We start from the raw sequence: 24,730 nt of genomic DNA, 5'->3' as shown, positions 1-24,730 counted from the left end.
TATGACTCATTAACAAAAACCTCAAGCAATCAAATTAAAAATGAGCCGAGGAACTGAATAGACATTTTTCCAAAGAATATATACAAATGGCCAACAGGTACATGAAAAGATGTTTAATATCACAAGTTATCAGGGAAATTGAAATCAAAACCACAATGAGATACCACCTATTAGAATGGTTAGAATAATTTTTTATTAATGCTGTCAGAGATGACAGAGATCTAAATAAATAGCCAAGAGTGTTTTAAGGAGTGTGGGTCTATTATAATTTATTGTACAATCAGCATTGTTTCCAAATTAAAGGATATCAGAATTTTAAAAGGTAATATTAACTGATGAAGATGTCACAACTCCTAAAAATCAACACATTTTTATTTTTACGTGTTCCCCTCTAGTACTTGCCTACATTTATATTTATTTTTTTAATTTGGTATAGTAATGTTTCTCTTTGTATTATTCTATTATCAATCAATGCTTTTTCACAAAAACTAGCATATTTTCCATGGTACTACATAGCCTTTGAAATTATTATTTTTAATAACTGCGTAAGAGTCCATTGGCTTTTTAAAACCATTCCCTAATTGTCCAACATTTAGATTGTTGTTATTTTTTGAGTCTAAAAATTTATGTAATAAAGAACTTCATACTTAATGCTTTCATATCCCAGCAGTGGGATCCCTGACTCATCAGATATGAACATTTTTATTCCTCTTGATAGGCATTGCCAAATGGCTCTCCAAAAACATTGTACCAATTTATATTGCCATTAGTGATAAATGAGTTTGACTTTAACTACACTAGCATTAATATCCCATTATCTTTACTTACCTCTCTTGTTTTCTTCTGTCATTGTATGTGATAGATTTTAGATGGATTTTAGTTCATGTATATAAATAACTTTTGAAGAAAATATGAACAACTTAAAAGAAATGTAGCATGGAAGTTTTATCTTTCAAAACATTAATCCACTTTTCTACAACAGATTTTACATAATTTCCCTTGATGTTGAATCCATTCTCAAATTTTCTCCTCCAAAAAGGAGTTTATCACTATAACATGGTTTTTTTTCCCCCCTGGATATGGAGCTATGCACTTCTACTTTATTATTATTATTATTACTTGTTTACTAATACACAGTTTATTATTTGACAAAGGATATAATTTGTTAAACTCTTTCTTTATTGAATTTGTTCTAAAAGCATTCATGTCCTATTTAGAATTCAAATAATGCTGACTCTTTAGTAAAAGATTGATCTTGCATATATGATATTCCAGGAAGTGTTATAATTAACTCATAAATACTGCAAATAAAAATTAAATTATTGATTCTATTAGAGACAGAGAATTCAGGTTCAAATTACTTAAAATTTCCAAGGGGCAGGAGGTCCTAATGAAGGAATACATTTTGGTCAACAACAGTCCTCATCTATCTGGGAAATTTGACTTCATTTTCTTAACTTGCCACTTTAGGAGGGAATTGTGAGAGAGAAAGGGGCCATCTCTTTATGCTTCCACATCAACCCAAATAAAACTGGAAATCATTGGTGTTACAGATGTCAGAGCTGGATTATCCTAACATCTAAGTCACCGTGGTCATTTACTGTTCTGTAATAAATCACCCCAAAACTTACCAACCATGAATTTTATGGGTCAGTAGTTTGGCAAGAACACAATGTGACCAGCTTGTTTCCACTCCATGATGTCTAGGGTCAGTTGGAAGACTCAAAGGCTGGAATCTGGCATAATCTGAAGGCTCATTCACTCACTTACTTGGTGGTAGATGAAGGTGTTTGGCTGGTTCAGCCCCCCAGAGCTAACATCCCAGGAGAAAGCCATGTGGATGCATATCCTTGTAAAGACCTAGACTTGAAGTCATAAGGCCTCACTTCTACCGTACTCTAGTGGTCAGAATGGGCACAAGCCCCCACCCAGATTCAAGAGGACAAGGGACACAGATGACGACTCTTGGTGGGAGGACTGCTAAAGTCACTTTGGAAACTAAAAGAGGACTGGGGGAGGTAATGTTGCAGTAATTTAGGAAAACACAATATGCTACCCAAATGATATGAAAAATAGATTTGACATATGTTATTTTTTTCTGAGCTTTAAAAAAACTCAATGTGGAGAAAGTTTCGTATCCTACAGATAACAGTTATAAACACTCTTAAAACTGTAAAAAACAACTATTTGAAGAAGGGAATGACACTGGTTGATCCTTTGCCTGAATGCAGACCGCTGTCAGCATCATATAGGATAACTGAAATTCTGGTAGAAATGTGCAGTCTTACTGGCTTGAAAAACCAGAGGATAGGGTTTGGATGACCACAGTAGACTGAAAGTAGAAGAGATGTCAGTCTCAGGAAGAGGAGAGTCAGAGAGCTGAAGGCTTACATTCTGCATATAAACTCTTGTCAATTCTCTGACTGACCTCTGAACTATATATATATGGGTGGAGGATAAGCAATCCAGCTAAGGATTTAAAAACAAACAAACAAACAAACAAACAAACAAACAAACACTTAATACAGATTTCAGCTTCCACTCATCAAAGGGAGGACAGATTTTGGGGATTTTAGTCCAGCTAAGCTGTTTGCTGACACAGACCAACCACCCAAACAACCAACCAACCATTGTTCTTTTGAGGACAATAACAGAATCCAGTGACTCTATAGGTCTGGGCTTCATCCCCTGTGAAAAGTAGACACATACCTCTGGGGTTGGGCCAGTCTTTCCAGGTGAACTGGTATAAATTAATTTATAATGACTAACTCTTAACCCAGGTGCCAAGTTTCAGCAAAAATTTGTTTGGAAAACTCTAACTGTATAGAAACACAAATATATCTTCTTTACACATCATAGTTATGCTACAGGACACCATTATGTGAATTTCTAGGAGAGGCAAAATGAGTCTCTGATCATAAAGAAACTTGTAAGTGTGGTTGTCTCTAGGGTAGGGGTTGGACACTCACTGGGAAGGGGCATGTGGGAACTGTCTTGTTATATATCTTGACAGAGGTTTGTGTTAAATAGATGTATGCATTTTTTATAACTCACTAAATATCCGGTGAAGATATACTTTACTGTATATAATTTTATCTAAAAAATGGAACCATAAAAAAAGATAAACTGTAATTAATAGAAAAGGAGATATATTCAGAGATGAGGTATATTTCAAAATACATAAAAAATTAAGGTGAATTGTTGGGTGAAAAGCAAATATAATAAAGTTAATTGTGGTACATGAATAGTGGATATGGCCAGGGATGGGACTCAGGAGAGGCAAGTGAGGCACACAGATTGCAAAATTGGAGGCACTCACTTTAGACACGGGCAAGTGCATTGTGGGCACCTGAGAGCAAGTGCTTCTTTGAATTTTGCACCCTGGGTGTCTCACTTCTCTCTCTCTAGTCCCAACCTATTAATACCCTATCTACTATGGCCACACTTATCTCCTTGTTAGCAACTGGACCTAACTTAGGTGGCAGCCATGGAGGAATGTGCTCAGATCTCCCATCAAGAGAGAACTCACTGTGGGGAGTGCAGTTAGCTGAAAATCCCTGACTGCAGGTGTCTTCAGGATCTTCCGCTGCTTTGAGTGAGGTCTTGTACTTTCAAGGTAACCCTCAACTAATGACTGACCATGGTGGTGATAAAAGGGCTATTTCTGGCCTGTGGGGGACTCCTCTATGGACAACCGTCTTTGGGCTAAGTGAGACTTTCATAGAGTTACACTACAGTCTGAGTCTTTCTTGCCAATCCTCCTTTCCTTCCCCTTTACCTGTCACCTGCGCCAGACCTGGATCATGGTCTGAAGCCCTTCTCTGCCTACCTTGCTCCAGTTTTCCTGCATCTTTCACGGGTTTTGCTCTCAGTGTGTGTGCACTTCTAGGTCCATCTTAGTGACTGCGTCCCAGACACCACAGTGTAATAGCTGCCCAAATTCATGCACCTGTTTAGTACCAGTTCTCAGCCTTCTTGTCTACATAGCTCACACTTTAAAAATAGCCATCAGGGGTGCCTGGGTGGTGCAGTTGGTTAAGCGTCCAACACTTGGTTTAGGCTCAGGTCATGATCTCAGTGTCATGAGATTCAGCCTGGTGCTGGGCTCTGCACTCAGCGTTCAGCAGGGAATCTACTTAGTTTCTCTCTCCTTCTCCCTTTGCCCCTCCCCCCAGCACATGTGCTTGCGCACGCTCTCTCTCTCTCTTTCAAATAAATAAATAAATATTAAAAAAAAATAGCCATCAGTCCTCTGGCTTACCTGCACCCTCAGGCAAGCTTCTTCAGAACTGGGTGTATTGTTTCTGTAGACCAGCTCAAGCACCTGGCCTCTGGCCATTGTTAGGCTGCCTGTTCCTATTGCTTTCTGCATTTGCTACTTCTGAACCCCTTACAGTCCTCTTTCTTCTTTTTACTAGTTAACCACCTTTTACTAGTTAATAATTCTTTGTACTAGAATTTCCATGTTCTAATTACTGTGTGGATTCTGTTTCTTGATTGGACATGAGCAGCTATAGAATTGGTGGTGAGAATGGTCCTAGGAGAAAAACCTTTAAGGATAGGATTTTGGAGACTGGTCTGATCATGTCCTTGGGCTTCAGTGCAGTGCTGCACTTTTTTGTCAGTAGGAAATGGGAAGATAATCCATGGCATACAGCAGCATCACAATTAATGAGGCTATCCATCATCTGTCATTGTGATGAAGTACCAATGTGAACCAAATGCTGTGGGAGTCCAAGTGGCTGGTGTACTTGACTGTTAGGGCAAAAGTGATGACTATGAGAGCTAAGGCATTTGTCTAAAAGAAATTGGAGTGCTTGCAGAAAGAAAAAAATGATAATCTCAAGTCTTTCCTTATGTCATGATCTTGGAATTGGAGAAATTTCGCGGCTGAAAATCAAACACCAAATTTAATGTAAGCATTGCAGAACTACAACATCAGTTGAATCAATAGCCTTAAAATTTTCTCATCTGAAAGTTAGGGAATTAACTAGGAAAGAATAGAACTCTGAAAACTAAAATGAGGACATCTGGTTGGAATCAGATAAAACAGTCTTCAACTCCCCAAGTCACTCTGAGTCTTTCTTGCCAGTGAAAATAGCTTTCTCACCTGTGTCTAAGGGTATGAGAATTTCTTTGCTTGAAGACCCACGACAAACTTGCCTTGGGTACAGGTCTTGCAAGGGGGATGTTCATGCTTTTCTCTATCCACCCCTTGTCATCATTTGACCCATAACTGGGCCAAATCTCAGCATGCTTCTGGAGTTAGGTACAGAGTATGATTCAAGAAGAAATAGAATTGCCAAGTTTGCTGATTATAATCCATAATCTAGGGAATGTATGTGGAAGTAGATTCTAAGGGTGTTAGACCAAGGAAGATTGAAACAACACTAGAAGGGTGGGACTGAATACAATGATATGGGTACAATTACTGAAATTCTGCATTGACTGTGCTAGCTCATGGAGTTGGAAGTGACTCTAACAATTTCTTTGGTTGGTTGACCGAACCCTAAATTCAGTGGTGGCCCGTTTTTAATGAGGCTGAGAAACCAGTGCTTGCATGGCATGGTATTAAGAATTAAAAGGCCCACCAAGATGATGACACATACAATAAGGAGGGGATCACCTGCATTCTTGAAAAGGTCTGGGGTTGCTCTCCTTTGTAGCCAAGGATTACTCTAGATAATGTCATCATTGATACAGATTGCTTGGTTTTAGTAGAGTTGATGGGATGTTAGAGTATCAGAAGCCAAGTGACCAGTTGAAGAAAGACAAATAGGCACATTCATTAGAAAGGTCAGCAGGGACATAACAATAATCAGAACCTATGGAAAATTGATCACATTTCCTAGGAATGGAATAGATGGGAAGTCTATGAGAACATTGCTTGATTATAACAGAAAACCCTCTAGGACTAGCAATTAAGTGCTTGAGGAGGGTCATGGCCTTTCACTAGGTTTCCAGACCTAAACCTGTTCATAGACCCAGAGCTTTTTGACTGAAGGGAAAGTCAGGTTCTCTTGAGGAAAGAATCCTACAACGTTGCCATAGGTATAAACTGGGATCTAGCTTCAAGCTCGCGTAAATTTACTAGAGTGTCTCCGCATTAGGGAAAAATACCCAGACCTTTGGGAATTGCTAAACATTGGTTCTAAATTGTTGCTAATTCCTGGTGACCCCAAACACCATTGCAGCTGTGGTCAGGTGGTACATGGAGTCAACCTAGTTGTGATTCACAGTATACCCGGCTAGTTCATAGGCCCAATTCACTGTCCTGTCACTAGTTTCTGAATTCATAATTGGATTAGAAATACTTGACACTTGGAAGAATCCCCACATTGGCCTTTGACCCATGGGGTTAGGGCCATCATGGAAACTTCGGAACTTTTCTGCTCCTCACGATAGTAAACCGGAAGCAATACCACATCTCTGTAGGATCAAAGACAAAAAAATGAGAGGGGGTAATATCTAGCACACTCTTTTTTAGCTTGCCTGTTTGGCTTATGCAGGAAGGAGTTGGATGGATTTTGGAGAATGACTGTGGATTATTGTGAATTTTATTAGGTGGAGACTGCAGTTGTTGTTGAAGATATAGTATCTTTACTAAAGAAAATTAACATAGATTCTGGCACCTGATATGCAGTTATTGACCTGGTCAGTGTTTTTTTTCTCCAAATTGTAAGGACCACCAAAGGTATTTGCTTTACCCCTTCACTGTTTTGCCTCATTGTGTCAACGTGCCTGCTCTCTGCTACAATAGTCTTCAGAGGTCATGATTGCTTTGATATTTGACAAAATGTCACTGTAGTCCCCTACATTGGGGACATCACGCTGACTGGATATAATGTGCAACATGTAGTAAAGTACCTTTTTTCCCCCCTTCCACTGCCCTTCACCCATTTTGCCCATCTCCCCACCCCATTCCCCTCTGGCAACTATCAGTTTGTTCTCTGTACCTACAGGTCTGATTTGGCCATTTTTAAAAATGTGAGTATAGTTGACATACAACGTTACATTAATTTCAGGTGTACAACACAGTAATTCAAGACGTTTATACATTATGTATGTTTGCCACAAGTGTAGCTACCATCTGTCACCATGTAACACTGTTACAATATCATTGACTATATTCCCTATGCTGTGCTTTTTATTCCATGACTTATTCATGCCATAACTGGAAACCTGTATCTCCCATTTTCCTAATTTTCAACCCCCTGCCCCCTGCAACCATCAGTTTGTTCTCTGTGTATATAGGTCTGATTCTGCTTTTTTTTTGTTGTTGTTTATTCATTTGTTCTTTTTTTTTATTCCACTTATGAGTAAAATCATATGGTATTTGTTTTTCTCAATCTGACTTATTTCACTTAAACATAATCCCCTCTAGGTCTATCCATGTTGTCACAAATGGCATAATCTCATCCTTTTTTATGGCTGTGTAATATTCCTGTGTGTGTGTGTGTGTGTGTATGTATACACAACAATGTGTGTGTATATATGTCTGTGTGTGTGTATGTATATACACACAACATCTTCCTTCCATTTGTCTATTGATGGACAGCTGGGTTGCTTTCATATCTTAACTATTGTAAATAATGCTTGCTGCAATAAACATAGGGTTAGTATTTTGTTAGTAAAGTATTTTTATGCCTTAGGAAGACATATGTGAGCCAGAAGGTGGGTGATAAACCCCCCAAACTTTCAGGAGACTGTCATCTTAGTGAAGTTTCTAGAAATCCAATGTTCAGGAACACATTGAGATATTCTCTCCAAGTTGGAGGACAAGTTGCTGCTATTTCTTGTGCCACTTATAAAGAAAAGAAAAAGGCATATTTGATAGACCTCTTTCTTTTAAAAAAAAAAAGATTTTATTTTTATGTTAGAGAGAAAGAGAGCATGAGTGGATGGAGGGGTAGAAGGAAAGGGAGAGAGAGAATCTCAAGCACACTCCCTGCTGAGCTCGGAGCTCAATGTGGGGCTTGATCCCATAACATGAGATCATGACCACAGCCAAAATCAAGAGTCAGACACTTAAACGACTGAGCCACCCAGGCACCTGATAGCCCTCTTTCTTTTTAAATTAAAGTTTTAGATTTAGTTTTAGATTTACAGAAGCCATGAACAGATAATACAGAAAATTCCCTTAAACTCCCTGACCCTCCACCCACCACATCTAGTTTCCTTATTATTAAAATCTTGCATTACTCTGGTACATTTGTTACAATTAATGAACCAATATTGATACTTTATTATTAACTAAGGTCCATAATTTATTAAGAGTTCCTTAGTTTTAACCTAATGTCCTTTTTCTGTTCCAGGGTCCCATCAAGCATAACACATTAGATTTCATTGTCATGTCTCCTTAAGCTTCTCTTGATAGTGACAATTTCTCAGATTTTCCTTGTTTTGGATGATTTTGACAGTTTTAAGGGGTACAGTTTAGATGTTTTGTATAATGTCCCTTAATAGGGATTTGCTTGATGTTTATTTCCCGGTTAGGCTGGGGTTATGGATTTTGGGGTGGAAAACCACAGAGGTAAAAATGCCATTCTCATCACATCATATCAAGGGTATACACCATCAACATGACTTATCACTGTTGATGTTAACCTTGATCACCTGGCTGGGTGGTGTCAGATTTCTCCACTATAAAGTTACTCCTTTCCCCCCCCCTTTCCTTTTGCCACCCATACTCTTTGAAAGGAACTCACTATCCACAGCCCAGACTTAATGGGTGGGGAGTTACGCTCCTCTCCTTGAGGATGAAATATCTACATAAGTTATTTGGAATTTTTCTGCACAGGAGGTTTGTTTCTTCTCCCTCATTCATTTTAAAATTTGTTCATTACACTACAGACCCATAGATCTTTATTTTATATTTTGGATTCTAATCCAATTCTATTTAATTTATTTTGATGCTCAGATTCTTGCAGCTTTGACCATTGGGAGTTCTTTCATCTGGTTCCTGAGTTCCTTTGACATATTACATCATGTCATTGTGGGATGTTGTTTTTGTTTTTGTTCTCATTTTTGTTTTTGGAATATATCCCTACATTCTGGCATTAGATAGATGCTCCAGATTCATTTTGTGTTTAATTTTGCTTAAAGCGGTATGTTTGACAATGTGCCTGTCCAACACCTATTAATATTTCAGTTCAAAAGTATAATAGACAGGGGGCGCCTGGGTGGCTCAGTTGGTTAAGCAACTGCCTTCGGCTCAGGTCATGATCCTGGAGTCCCTGGATCGAGTCCCGCATCGGGCTCCTTGCTTGGCAGGGAGTCTGCTTCTCCCTCTGACCCTCCCCCCTGTCATGTGCTCTCTCTCTCTCTCAAATAAATAAATAAAATCTTTAAAAAAAAAGTACAATAGACGGTTACTCTGTGCTTAGTACTTTGTTACATGCCTGGTGTAATGTCATCTATTATTGTCTAATAAATAGATAATGATCATCCTCTTGGTTATCACTTATATGTTTATGCTCCTTTGCTTTTTACAGAGCTTCTCCATCTCCCGTGTACATCAGCTCATTTTTTAATGTCACAAAAATTTTCTGTGATATGTATGTTGGAATTATGATTTCTATTTCATGGATAATGAATCTTATCTTGACTTTTAACAGATGTTTTTAAAGGCGAAATTAAACTCTAGTTTATTGTAATGAGTGCAGACTCTGCTAAATGTATGGAGTCATTTGTTCAAATTCTCTCTAAAACAATTCTACAGGGTTTTCCTGATTATGGCAACATATGATCACAATGGATTTGTTTTGTTCTCTTCCACATTTATTTTCCACTCCCTTTCCCATTTCGAGCCATGAAAATAACAGAAAATTTCAGTTACATAAAGCCTTGCCATATTTCAACTCACTTCAGAATGTAATAATGTAAACTGAAGAAAACTCTACAGAGTATATTGCCATTGCTTCGCATCCCTTCTTAAGCATAAAATTTTCCAGGAAATGAAATAAAATCCCCACATCACAATATGTAACATATCTGATGTAAACCAAGAATGTCAATAAAACCGTGAGTTATGGCATCAAATATGCTTTGACATAATTGTGTGGAGACTTTAAAAATTTTAGTGCTATCCTAGTCTTGCAAAATATGAACACCTCACTTTATGGTGAACTAATGATGTTGCGATGATTTCCTTTCAAATGCCTTACTTTGTAAGGTGTAAATTGAGCTTGATTTAATTTTACTTTCTTTTTTGGAGGGGGATCTAGACCCTATAACTTCATGCATAGCTCATATACTTTTATAGGATTATGTTTGATGGACTTTGAAATTATAGATCATGATCTTTCTTTTAATTAGAGAGAAAGCCTCCTTTTATCTACACTGCACTCTAGTGTTTGCTTGTGAACATCAAGGGAGAGCACTGAGGAGTGAGTTTTGCTACAGTGACCTGCACAATTAATAGCTTCAAAGAACCTTTAGGGAATATTCTGGGAAGGTGCATAACTCAACTCTATAGGCTTCTCTTGAGCTGAACTGTCCCACTGAGCTATAAATAACAGATGATCACATTTAAACATTTTAATTGAACTGCTTTTGGCTTTCTTCAGGTTTTATGAGAAAAGGGCCTTACAATTCTCAGAAGTAAAAACCATGTTGTCACCATGTTGTCAGAATTCTGGAATTGAGTTTACTCTCAAGGAAGAATATGTTTAAACTAGAGTCAAGGTTGGTTGGTTTGTCACCTCAAATAGGTTCTTTTGGAGTCCATTGTATTTTGGAGACTCCGTTCATTTTCCCAGGCTCATTGTTGACCTGATTTAAGGTGAATGCACCTGTATAAAAAACCACTACTTCATTACCACTGCTCATCATCACAACAGGGATATGTGTGAGGTGGAACTTCATAGCTACACAATTTTTGGAACGATGCGTGACACTTCATGCTACAAACAATTTCCTACTGAAGAACCTGTGATATGTTGGTATCATACGTAGGAACTACCAAACCTGGAGCTAACAGTCATCCCATAGGTTGTCACCTGTCAATAAATTACCCAGGTCACTGTTGATAAACCTGGACTACAAATCCTACTCCATTTTCTACCTGTGACATTTATGGTTTGTCCAGGAAACAATCTGACACTTTCCCAAGGATCTTACGTACATTTTACAATATTTAAGTGATATATGGCAACAGCATTTAGTGTTGGTAGTTTTAGGAGATAAATCAGTTTGTGAAGGTGACATCTAATCTATTTAAGGGATTTAATTCATCAAAATGTATTGATCTCCAACTATGTGCAATATACCTTCCATGAGATGGAGGATATGAATGATCTTTGTTTTCAAGGGGCCCAGAGTCTTATTTAAAAAAGTATTAAATAATAACTCAAGGGAGATTATTGGTACAATAATAATCAAAGTATATCTTTCAGGAGAGTATTTCCAACTGGAAATCAAAATGGTTTCGTGGAGGAGAAAAGGTCCTATTTATACAGTGCCAACCTTACATAGTCCTCAGAAAAATGATATGATGCCAGTATGATCCCCACTTTACAAGAAAGAAACTAAGGCTCAGAGAAGCTAAGGACTGGCCTAATGTCATAGGATAATGACAGATATTTAAATGGGGGGTCACCTCTGATTCCCAAACCTCTTCTTTCTTTCAATTAACAATTATTAAGCTCCAAAAGTAGAGATGCCAAACCAATCTATAAACTGTTTTTATTTTAGACTTTCTTACATATGAATAAAACGGTAGCTCAGAATGTTTAAGTGACCTGGTTAGTATTAAATAGACAACAAATGGTGGATCCAGGATTTGTACATAGGTCTTTTTTAACACTTTTATCACAGACACTTGTTTTCCTCTTCTTTTCTAAAAATTGTGTTATAAACATTGAACATGAGTCTACCTTCTTAACAGATTTTTTAGGAGCACAATACAGTATCATTTTTTTAAAATATGGGATGCTTCATGAATTTGTGTGTCACCCTTGTGCAGAGCCATGCTAATCTCTGTATTGTTCCAATTTTAGTCTATGTGCTGCCGAAACAAGTCTACAGTATTGTTAACTACAGGCACAGTAATGTACAGCAGATCTCTAGACCTTATTCATCTTGTATAATTGAAATTTTATACCCATTGAACAGTAACTCCCCATTCCCACTTCCTTCTTCCCCTTGTAATCACCATTCTACTCTCCATTTCCATGAGTTTGACTATTCTAGATACTTCATGTAAGTGGAATCATGCAGTATTTGTCCTTCTGTGACTGGTTTGTTTCAACAGCATAATGTCCTCCAAGTTCATCTATATCATCGCATATGGTAGTATGGTAGGATTTCTTTTTTTTTTTTAAGTTGAATGTGTTCCATTGGATGTGTATATCATGTTTTTTTTTTTTTTATCCATACATCCATCAATGGAGATTTAGGTCATCTCCATGTTTTGGCTCTTGAATAATGCTACAGTAAACATGGGCGTGCACATATCTCTTTGAGATCCTGATTTCAATTCTCTTGGATAAATACCCAGAAGTGGGATTGCTGATTAGATGGTAATTCTATTTTTAATTTTGGGGGGAACTTCATAATGTTTTCCATAGCAGCTGCATCATATTACATTCTCACCAATTGTGTATTATGGATAATTTTAAACACACATTGTGGAGAGAAAGGTACTGTGTGCCTGCATGTACCCATTATTCAGATTTAACACTCATTGGCTCACAGCCATGTTTGCATTCATTTGCACCACCTTTACTGTTTCTGCCCCCAGAATTCTCTCTCTCTCTCTCTCTCTCTCTTTTTTTTTTTCTCAGATGACCCAGCAATTGCACTACTGGGTATTTACCCCTAAGATACAAATTAGTGATCCCAGAATTCTCTTGAAACAAGTTCCCAGACATCAGATTTCACCCATAAATATTTGAGTATATGTCTCTAACAAAAAAGAACTTCTGTTAAAGACCATAGTCATAGTGCCATGTTCGTACATAAAAAATTCTAGTAATGTTTTTATATCACCCAATATCCAGTCAGTATTTTTCTCATACATGTTTTATTTGTTCGTTTGTTTGTTTGTTTGTTTGTTTAAAGATTCTGTGTTGCTGGTTTGTTTGAATTGACATTCCAATAGGCTGCACACACTGCATTCTGTTGGGAGTTCTCTTAAAGATTTTTCATTTCGGGCCCCTGGGTGGCTCAGTTGGTTAAGGGACTGCCTTCGGCTCAGGTCATGATCCTGGAGCCCCAGGATCGAGTCCCGCATCGGGCTCCCTGCTCAGCAGGGAGTCTGCCTCTCCCTCTGACCTTCTTCCCTCTCATGCTCTCTCTCTACCATTCTCTCTCTCTCAATAAATAAATAAAACTCTTTAAAAAAAAGATTTTTCATTTCATAGGTTACCTTAACTTTTATTTTTAAATATTTAGTTGAAATTGATTTGTTGAAGAAACTGAATAATTCATCTTGTGAACTTTCTTACTTTCTGGATATTGCTGATTGCATTCTCATTTAAAAATCGAAAAACATCGGGGCGCCTGGGTGGCTCAGTCGTTAAGCATCTGCCTGCGGCTCAGGTCATGATACTGCGGTCCTGGGATTGAGCCCCGCATCGGGCTCCCTGCTCTGCAGGAAGCCTGCTTATCCCTCTCCCACTCCCCCTGCTTGTGTTCCCTCTCTCGCTGTGTCTGTCTCTGTCAAATAAATAAATAAAACCTTAAAAAAATCGAAAAACAAAAAATAATTCCTCCCAATACTCCCAAATCTGTTTCTCCATTCCCCAGGTGTTTCCTGTCCTATTGATTAGATCAAGAGGCTTGATCATATTTAGGCTATTTTTTTTGGCAAGACTACTTCTTCAGTGGTGTTGTAAATTTCCGTCAAGAGATGCATAATGTCCAGTTGTCTTCTGCTGTGATGTTAGCTGCCATTAAGAATTATTTTTCCGAGATTCAGAGTTTACTTAGGGTTTTGCAAAATGGAATATTCCAATCATTTTATTACATCTTTATATGCTAGCTGGACTACTTCTGTAGACAGAATTTCCTTCTTATCAACTTTTTGAATATACTGAGGTGCAGTTTTGACCGGAAAAATAAATCATCTCTATGATTCTTCCCCTTTATTTACTAGTGTTTAGAATAATGAGTTGGTTTTCCCACCATTCTCCAAAGGTGATCAATTTTTTCAAAATGGTAATTGCAAATTCCTGGATTTTTAACATATTTGTTTCATTTAGATCCACTGATGTTATTCCTCTTATTGGTGCTGCAAATGACTCATCTTTGAACAGTGGGAGCTACTTCAAGATGGTTCATGAGTTCTATTGACATTTTTCCAATAATTTTTGATAAATTCCTTGCTTTTTGGAATGGCAAAATATTCAGATTCATTTTACAAATTTCCTGTTCCTGCTTTTTTTTAATTTATCTTTATTTATTTATTTATTTTTAAAAAGATTTTATTTATTTATTTGACAGAGAGACACAGCGAGAGAAGGAACACAAGCAGGGGGAGCGGGAGAGGGAGAAGCAGGCTTCCCGCGGAGCAGAGAGCCCGATGCGGGGCTCTATCCCAGGACCCTGGGATCATGACCTGAGCCGAAGGCAGATGCTTAATGACTGAGCCACCCAGGTGCCCCTGGACTTTTTTTTTTTTTTTTAAGATTTTATTTATTTATTAGACACAGAGAGACACAGCGAGAGAGGGAACACAAGCAGGGGGAGAGGGAGAGGGAGAAGCAGGCTTCCCACAGAACAGGGGGCCCAATGCGGGGCTCTATCCCAGGACCCTGGGATCACGACCTGAGCCGAAGGCAGACGCTTAACAACTGAGCCACCCAGGCACCCGCTCCTGACTTTTACATCTGTCTGTTCTATGTTTTCTCCTATCATGTGTGATAATTTTATGTAATTGTAGCTTCATCTCCCATTGTGTGTACATGTGCACATACGTATACACCCATACCTTCCCTTTCCTAGATAAATGATAATACCGTGTATATGTACATATTGCTTCTACAACTTGCTGTTTTCATTTAACAGTGTATCCAGGAAATTGCATATGAGAAAGTTCTGTAGTGTTCCATTTTAAGGATCTCAGAGTTAATCCAATTCATCTTGTACTGATGAAAATTTAGGTTGTTTCTGGCTTTTTACCATTTTAAATTTTACAATAAATAGCCATGTATATACATCTTTTCACATTTTATTATTTTATATTTGAGATAGATTCCTAGAGAAGAGGTAAACATAAATAATATGTAATTTTGCTAAATAGTGCCAAATTGGCTTCCACAGCATTTGTAACATTTTACATTCTTTTTAGTAATGCATATGTATTTATTTCCCCTTAGCTTTTCCAACTGAGTATGTGGACAAGCTCTTGCTTTTCTGTCAATTTGATAAATAAGATAAATATATCGATGTGATATTAATTTGCATTTCTCTAACTCTGAGCTATTCTCTAAATATGAGCCTCATATATTTGAGAGTCCTAAACATATGAGGCCCATTGTATTTTCTTTTCTAGAAACTATCTGTTCATATCCCTAGACTTTTTTAAATAGCATTGTAGACCTTCTAATTTTGCTTAAGAAGTTATATTTACCATGCATTTTTAACCTTTATGTAGTCAAATTTATTATTTTCCTTCTTGCTTTAAGATTTTGAGTCCAAGGAGACTTTTCTTCACTTCTAGGTTATAGAGAAATTCACAAATGTTTGTACTTGTGTAATTTCATTTTTTTACACACTTAAATTTCTATTTTTTTGGAATTTTCATCAGTTTGGGGTATAAGAAATAAATTCCATTTTTATTATTTTTCCTATTACTGTCCAGTTATTTTTGCACCATTTATTAAAATACCCATATTCCCCACTTGATTTGTGACTCAATTTTCATTGAGTACTACAAACAATTGTGTATATTTCTGGATTCTTCATTCTTTTTTTGCTGATCTATCTGGCTAGTCATATGCCAAGAGCACACTGTTTAATTACAGAGGTCTTAGAAAATGTTTATATCTGGTTGGGTTAGCAACTCCCTTTCCTCTTCCTTTTCAAGTGAACCTAGATTTTAGGTTTTTTCATTAGATTCTACTTCAAGTAGATGTCACAAAACCAGAATGTTTAGATTCTTCTAGAAGGGAAAATAAGTAAGATTGTGAATGAATTTGATGGCAAAACAGGGTCAAATATAATTTCATTTTTAGTTTTTGTTTTAAGAAGAACCAAGCATAATCAGTTCATGTAGCCTTTTTTCCCCTTCTATAGGTCCCCTTGGAGAAGGGATGTATTATCTTAATTTAGCAATCAACATTTTCATCCTATGGATCACTTAATTAGCTCTGATAGAATACAGAGAGAGATGCTTTGTGTTTGAAAACATTTAAAGAATTAATACTTATTGATGATAACACACTTCTAATACCTGGTGGTAAAGCCCTGGGTGTTTCTGTATAAGATCCAAGGCATGGTGACACGGTTGCTATATTGGTATGTATTGGTGTGTGTGTGTGTGTGTGTGTGTGTCTCTGTGTGTGTGTGTACACATTCTTCACTAGAATACAGTGGGTTCAAAGTTTATATTGTCAGTTTCAAAAAAAAAAAAAATCCAGTTCTTAACATGGTAATGCAAAAGGAGAAAACAATAATTATAATGTGTGTAGATCCTAAAGCCTGACAGTTTTAGCTGAAAAGGAATTTGCTAAGGGAACTATTTGAGCAAAATATTGGTTTTTTCAGATTGAGATTTACTGTCATGGATGATCCTGTTTTCAAAAGCTTAATTGTACTTCAGTAAAATAGCTGATTGATATAACTATTTTTGTAATAAGTGGGAGGAAGCATCCTTGTAGTTTAAAAAATTACCAATGACTAGAATACTTGATGAGAAAAAAAATACATCTCCTATTATTTTGAATTTAATGTTGAAACACAGAAGGGTGTCATAATTTTGGCATTTACCAAAGTCTTTATGATACTAAAAAGTGATTATTTTGTGTTTTGTTTTGTTTTTTAAAGTAGGCTCTGGGGTGCCTGAGTGGCTCAGTTGGTTAAGCTTCTGACTCTTGGTTTTGGCTCAGGTCATGATCTCACGGTGGTCAGAAGGAGCCCTCTGTCAGGCTCCACACTCAGCGTGGAGTCTGCTTGAGATTCTCTCTCTCACTCTCCCTCTGCCTCTTCCTCTGCTGATGTTTTCTCTTTTTCTATAATAAATAAATAAATTCTTTAAAAACAAAAACAAAGTAGGCTCCATGCCCAATGTGGGGCTCAAACTCACAACCCCAAGGTTAAGAGTCACAGGTTCTATCGACTGAGCCACCCAAGCACTCCTAGAAACTGATTAAAGTGCCCTTACCATGTGCCAAGCACTGCATAGGTCACTATGGCTATATGTCAAAGTAAGCTCTGGAGAAAGGGAGAGACAGGTAACAAGCGAGAGTGCAGTATGGTGATGCAGCAGACTTGCAGCATAGGCGGAGGCAGACTGTGCTTAGGGATGTAGGGAGGAGCTCAAAGTAGAGTGAACGTCTGACTTGAAACCTTTACTTTTAAAATTCCTTGCACTTAAGAGGAATTGTTAACTTTAATCATCTGGTGCAGTTCTAGTGAGACTTTTATTTATTTAATTGTGAGATTATTTCTTTTTTCTCAAAGTGACACTCATCTCTTTCTTAGACCAACTATTGTAACACCAGCAGGTGACACTTTTTCTTTCAAAAGGAACTCATCTACCCCTGCCTAATCTGCTCCCTTTCTTCTCTTTCTTATTTCAGTTAACAGAGTCACCATTTATGACATGGTCTAAACAAGACATCTCAGATGGAACCTACAGCTTATCCCCCTTTGCCCCCAAATTCAAAGGTCTTGAAATCTTGCTGATTTCCTCTGAAATATTTGTTCAATATGTCCTCTGCTTTTCAACTCCAGTGGCTACTGTTTTAGACTCTTACCTTTCATCTGTATTATTACAACCCATTGAACTGTTCACCCTATTTTCATTGTCTTCAAAATTACCAATTTAAATTTTAGTTAGGGTCAAGTCATTCCACAGACTGAACTCTTTTGCACCAGTTCCAGTAATGTCCTTCAAAACCTGGCAAATCTCCAGCCACTTCACGACACTTCATGATGACTTCCACCTACCTTGCTGCATTTCCAATCTTAGCACTGTGTTTTGCTCACCCTGAATGACTTTGCTATTCACTGCACATGCTGTATATCTTCAGGTCATCATGACTTTTAAACATTCTCTTCTATGCCTGAAATACCACTTTCTTATAATTTTGCCCCTTAAATTGCTCTTCTTTAAGTCAAACTAAAAGATTTTCCGTATTTTTCTCTACTCTCTTTCCTGACTGCCCTCCACAAATAAATTAGAATATAAATCTTTATATTCTCATCCATGTACTCTGTACATACACATGCCACATTTGTCACACTGGATTATGATTTATGGTATAGATCTAGCTCCTTGTGAAGACTGAAGTCTTTGAAGAGAAAGACTGGCATGCGTGTGAACGCATGCATACACACACACAAACACACACTTAAAGATATAGATATATTATTGTTCCCTTGCACTTTGTACTTAGCCAAGTGCTTAGTACATAGTAAGGGCTTAAGAGAATGCTTTAAAATGAACCTTAATCTTGTTGGCTATAGGAAAATATGTTAAGGGCCATATCATTTATGGTTCCCACGGGAAACAGAGACATACTTGGATGAAATTCTAATGAAAATTTAATGAGAAGACTATTTACAAAGTATAAATAAACCAGTAAGGGGTGTTTTGAACCCAAGTACTAGTAAGAGAAGAAGCTAATACCACCATGGTTCCGAAGGAACAGGGGAGGAAATAAGGTTGTTAACAGAGTCTAGTGAAAGCTGGAGATGTGTAAGGACCTCCAGTGGTAGCTGCAAAGGAATGTGACCCCTGCTAAACTATGGCCCCAAAGCAGGGTGGCAGTGAAGGAAGATATTCCTGATCTTCCTGTTGGTGGCTTATATTGGCTGGATCCAATCAGAAGTCAGAGGGCAGGAGAACTCAGGTGATGGTGACTGTGTGGGTCAGTCCCTGGGATACGAAAAACAGAGCCAGGAGGGGCAGAGAACTGAATAGGTGGTGCAATCAGAGAATAGCTGGAACAAATAACTTGCTCAAACCTTAATATTAAATGAATGGGTGTCAATCAGTCTATGGAGCAAGATGCTTTTAATCTAAACTTTCAGAAACTAAGTTGTCTGAGAACATATACCATAATTGAAGTCTCTGAATATTTCCCTTATCTGTATCTTGATGACAACAACAACAAAAATGACAATAGCAACGGTAAAAATTACCACTTACTATGTGCAGATGCTGAGCTAAATACTTCACATATTTTGTTGTTTATTCCTCATAACAGTCTTCAGTTGGCAAATGTGGAACTGTTGCAGAAATCAAGTCATTTGCAAAAAGTGTAACTAGTTAGTGGTGGAGCTGACTCCAAAGCCTTTGAATTTTTAAACTATGCTGGTGCAGGAAGACACAGTAGTCCGTTCCATACAAAGCCATAGCAACCTCTAATAGAACTGTGCAAGGTGAAATTGTCCCCAGAGGCAACCTGCATGAAATTGTGGTGAATAGTGTCTATGCACAAGAGACCCAGGGAGAAGGCTGCTATTTTTGATTTAAGTACAAAGATAGGTTATTTTACTTTCAATGAGGAAAAACAAACATAAATGCTAATCAAATCTACTGAAGCATCGGGTTACCTGGGAGGGTTTTAATTAGAAAATCTCAGTGCCTTTGCCTAATGAAACGATAGTACTATAATTGAATATAGAGACCTGTTGGTAATTAAATGATAATGTAGAATAAATCCTTCTTTTACCAAGTTTAATTCTCTTTTACATTATGCATTAGTGGAGCAACATCCCTAATATATTAGCACATAGCACGTATAGGACACTTTCCCTACTTTATCCATTGAAAACTGTATTAAGTACCATGGAATAGTGGCCTTCTTTCCCTTTTTTCTTACTCATGAGCTGGAACTAGGTAGGTGTGTTTTGTCTTACTGATTAGAATAACCAAAGCAAAAGCCGATGCATTTGCTCGTCTTACTTCTTCGGCTCCTGTGGACACGTGTTTTGTTTTTATAGAGGAGATGAGGTCACTGCTTCATCTGGGTCCCTTTGGAGGAGAAGAGGGATCGAGAGACTGGAGAGAAGCTTGTGATGGTAGGTCGTTCATGCAGGACTTGGGGTGGCTTTGTGACAACCAAGACACCAAAAAACAGGAGCCCTAAGTCGCTGGGCAGGGCTCTGCACCATGCTTACATCCCTGCCTTGTTTCTGGTCCTGAGCAGCCTGCTTACTCAAGGTCCCAGTTAAAAATTTTTTATAATAAACTTCTGAGTCATTGGCACTTTCAGTTCTTGGGAGGGCTGGAAGAAACTGTTGGATTTACTGCTTAATTATTTTTCCAGAAAGTAAAAGGCATGGATCATTGCTTAGGATGGCTGCCAGACAGCCGAACAGATGTTTTGCCCAGCTTTTGAAGTTTACAGGGGGACATTTTGAGACTTACGCTATTTGTTTGCAGTCCAGTCTATGCTTTTCCACTTAGCTTCTTATTAGTTTGTTATTACACAGCATGTTTACTTCCATGTTTTATTAAAAAACTGATAGATTGTTCATTGTGAAAGATGTTGGATTTATTAATTTCAATATCTAGTTTCTGTTCTTCTAAAAATAATAATTTAAAGGGAAAAAAGACTTTTGTTTAAAGGGTATTATTATACTTTTTATTCTCAGTATAGTGCCCCATCAAAAGCTTGACACATTTTAAAGAAGATGAATAATTCAAATATTCTGGACTGATGAAAGTACCATTTCTTGATCTCTGCCTTTGTCAAATCATTTTCATTTAATATTCTTTCATAATTCTTCCTTCACTTTGGGGGGTATAGATACCATGTCTTATGTCTCCTTCGGTGGCTGTTACTTGAATTTTTAATTGAACACCTTTCCTTTTACAAGGATTTGTTTGGAAAGCTGGAACAGGGAATGCCTACTCATCTTCCACTACTTGTCATCCTTCCTTATCCTGTCCGTGTGAGTAATTCCATCTCTCTGCCTTTCTCCCTCACAGAAAATGTATCCTTCCTCTAGCATTTTGTTCCCTAATCATTTCGTAGTCTAGTCTAGTTGGATCCTCAAATAGTAAGAAAATCATTTCAGTATTGAAATCATTTTAAACTAAAATGTAGACATATTGCTAAGTTTTCAAAATGGGCTCCTGCATCTGACAGATTATTTGAACTGCATTGTTATTTTGGCCATGCAGGGGACCACATTTGGAAGCAGTGGAGGAGAGAGTTATCATTATGACAAGCGATCAGAAAAACAAACCACAGTGTATGGTACATCCTACAGGAAGATGCTCTAAAACATGGGGCAACTTACTAAGAAGATACATGGCTACATGACTGTATCTACAATAGCCTGAAGTTGCTTTTAAAGGGAAAGTAAATCATTTTTCTTCTTAAAGTAAAAATAAATCATTTAAAAGATTTTTTCTCTCCTAGGATAACAGAATTCTGGATATTTGGGAAAAAATCTAGAAACTCTGTTTCAGTATATGAATAATTGAATAATTAGTTCATTTCCTACCAGGATATTTTGGTTTCATAAAGACCACGAAGATGGAAAAGCCAAATCTCTTTATGTCTCTGCACCAAAGTTAGGCAGTTCACTTTTAAAAGATTTTTTTAAAGCCACTCTTAATTTCAGGGAAGGAGAGAAATTTTAGGACCTCTATACTGAATTTTCTTTTGTGCTCTTTCATCTGGAATCCCGAAGTTTCTGGAGTATTGGCTCGAATTGGAGGTCATCTTAGAAGACAAGTTTTGGACATTTGCAAGTTCTTCTCTTTCAGCCGTTCAAAAGTGAAATGATGGCAGTATACTGCAGTTCTAGGGTGGTATATTTGGAGGTTTGAGGGATAATCTTGTATCAAAAGGGAGCTGGTGAAACTGTTTGGGCTCCCGTGGCCCTTGTCGCCATATGGAGCTCAGGGACTCTTGAGCCATTTCAGGAGCTGTGTCATATGGGGCAGTATGGGAAAGAGGAGGTGCTGCTAGGCATCATCATCTGGCCTGATTTAAAACTGGTCTCTAGGGACGCCTGGGCAGCTCAGTCAGTTAAGCATCTACCTTTGGCTCAGGTCATGATCCCAGAACTCTGGAATTGAGCCCCATGTCAGGCTCCTTGCTCAGCAGGGAGTCTACTTTTCCCTCTCCTTCCTCTGCTCCCCCTGCTTGTGCTCTCTCTCTCTCTCTGGGTGTCAAATAAATAATAGAATCTTAAGAAAAAAACACTGGTCTCTGTGTTGACCTATCTGAGTACTTTCTTACCCCATGGTGTCCATTTCTTACCTTTGCTTCTGTTTAAAAGTGTATTAAATAATAAGACTATATTGTTGAGGCATTTTGGGATATTTTAGAAAAAAAATTGATTTGTCCTTGACCTCTTCTCAGTATTCAAACTTTCTGAGAGAAGTGGGTTAAAGAGATCTCAGGAGGTAAACAGTGCTCCTTGGTTGTTGTGTTAGGGACAGGTAACATCTGCAGATTGTGCTGAATTAATGAGACTCTTTCCCCTTAACGCTGCCCTCCTGGGAAGGAATACAGTAGCTGGTTTGCAGTGCACAACTGCAGTACTTAATTTACCTTTTTAAAGCAGGAAAAGCAGAAAAGATCTAATGTATTGAAAACCACAGGAGGGTTGGAGGCAGTGAGAATGTAATTTCCCCAGTTGCAGTTTGGCCATTCCTAATCATATGAAAATTGCCAGAAAATCCTTAATGAGCACCAGTGGTTTAGAACTCTGAATTTCTCATGCCTCACAAGACTGAGCTTGCCTCAGCAGAGTCTGGACTGGGCCTGCCCAAGCTGCCCTTTGATTTTGATGACGACACCCACCTTGTGATGTTTCGAAAAGAAAATGGCTCTTGAGATTGGAAGAGTCAGCTGTAGTGAGGAATGATGAAGCTCTAACACCACATCTGGTTGTGTTATACTCACTTTAGAATCAATTCCCTGTTCCATGATTTACCGCAGGTAGGAGGGACTCTATCCAAACAATGATGGTGACTCCTGGCAGTTATTTGGCTTGTACAAGCTGATGGGGTCATGGACCGAAGAAATAGGGTGGTGAGCAAGTCAGGGCTTTCTAGTGGAGCGACTGAGCTAGCCAATCAAAATGGATATTTCATATGAGCTGGGCAAGTCTTGTGCATGTTGTATATTCCAAGATCTGTTTTTCTGAAGAATCAAATGACTTAAATTTCTATAAGAACTTTTTGACAACGGTGACTTTAGGCATACTTTAAAAAAGATTCTGTTTTCCAAAACGATTCTTACTTGACATCAGAAATTTGTCAGAAATGTTTTTTAGCATCCTCACCCTTTGAATGCTTTTATGCCTCTCCTTATTTATTCTTCCCTTATATCTTAGTTTTAACTACACTTTCCACTTTGAAGAAGCAAACTGGCAAGTTTCCTCCGCTTGTACTTATCATGAATAATCCTTAACATTGAAAAGTGTTTTTTTTTGTTGTTGTTTGGGTTTTTTTTGGTAATATGTATTTTACATAATAATAACGTGCGGGTTAGTGTTATCTTTTGAAACAGCAACTTTAAATGTGAAATGAATATAAAAGAATAGAACTTAAGAAAAACACCTTTAGAAAAGTTTTTTTTTTGAAATAATGAAATATTTTAAATCAGAATGTCAGTTTATTAATATTCATGGGAAATGGCTGTCAAACAGTCAGATCTTTGTTTCAGGGACCCTGAAATTAGAGAAGCAGATCACCAGTAGCCTAGAGCTCTGGTTCTGGGCCTGTGTGCCCTCACACACGTTCCTTGGCCTTCCCTTTTTCTTCTCTGTCTCACAGAGGAGCTGACTCCTGAAATCTGTATTCCTCAGATCAGTGAATGTTGAACCACACTTGCATCCCGGGGATAAATCCCACTTGGTCGTGGTGGATGAGCTTTTTAATGTATTGTTGGATCCTATTAGCTAGGATTTTGTTGAGGATTTTGGAATCCATATTCATCAGGGATATCAGTCTGATATTCTCCTTTTTGATGTGGTCTTTGCCTGGTTTGGGGATTAAGGTAATGCTGGCCTCATAGAATGAGTTTGGAAGTTTTCTTCCTGTTTCTATTTTTTGAAACAGCTTCAGTAGAATAGGTATTATTTATTCTTTGAATGTTTGGTAGAATTCGCAAATCAATCAATGTGATAGAACACATTAATAAGAGGAGAGAGAAGAACCATATGGTCCTCTCAATTGATGCAGAAAAAGCATTTGACAAAATACGGCACCCTTTCCTGGTTAAAACCCTTAAGAGTATAGGGATAGAGGGAACATTCCTCAAGTTCATAAAATCCGTCTATGAAAAACCCACAGCGAATATCATCCTCAATGGGGAAAAGCTGAGAGAGCCTTTCCCTTAAGATCAGGAACACGTCAAAGATGCCCACCCTCGCCACTATTGTTCAACATAGTACTAGAAGTCCTAGCAACAGCAATCAGACAACAAAAAGAAATAAAAGGTATTCAAATTGGCAAAGAAGAAGTCAAACTCTCTCTTTTCGCAGATGACATGATACTTTATGTGGAAAATCCAAAAGACTCCACCCCCAAATTACTAGAACTCATACAGCAATTCAGTAATGTGGCAGGATACAACATCAATGCACAGGA

The 24,730-nt window shown here is 37.8% G+C and overlaps 1 long non-coding RNA gene and 1 pseudogene across 1 annotated transcript; one reads left to right on the top strand and one right to left on the bottom strand.

Annotated features, from left to right (window-relative positions):
* The first annotated feature begins 4,763 nt into the window (after window positions 1–4,763).
* On the top strand, window positions 4,764–21,525 carry LOC112823047 (uncharacterized). The gene is made up of 4 exons (XR_003207908.2): window positions 4,764–4,915; window positions 20,116–20,193; window positions 20,995–21,069; window positions 21,302–21,525. It is a non-coding gene; the product is annotated as an uncharacterized lncRNA (long non-coding RNA).
* LOC112823794 (U6 spliceosomal RNA) lies at window positions 11,921–12,019 on the bottom strand (annotated as a pseudogene).
* Window positions 21,526–24,730: the final 3,205 nt, after the last annotated feature.

The sequence above is a fragment of the Callorhinus ursinus genome, unplaced genomic scaffold, assembly GCF_003265705.2.
Source record: "Callorhinus ursinus isolate GAN/ISIS: 27379988/994484 unplaced genomic scaffold, GSC_fseal_2.0 scaffold5, whole genome shotgun sequence".
NCBI classification, from domain to species: domain Eukaryota; kingdom Metazoa; phylum Chordata; class Mammalia; order Carnivora; family Otariidae; genus Callorhinus; species Callorhinus ursinus.
Note: the sequence above shows the minus strand (reverse complement) of the source record. Positions and strands in the feature narration are given on the sequence as shown.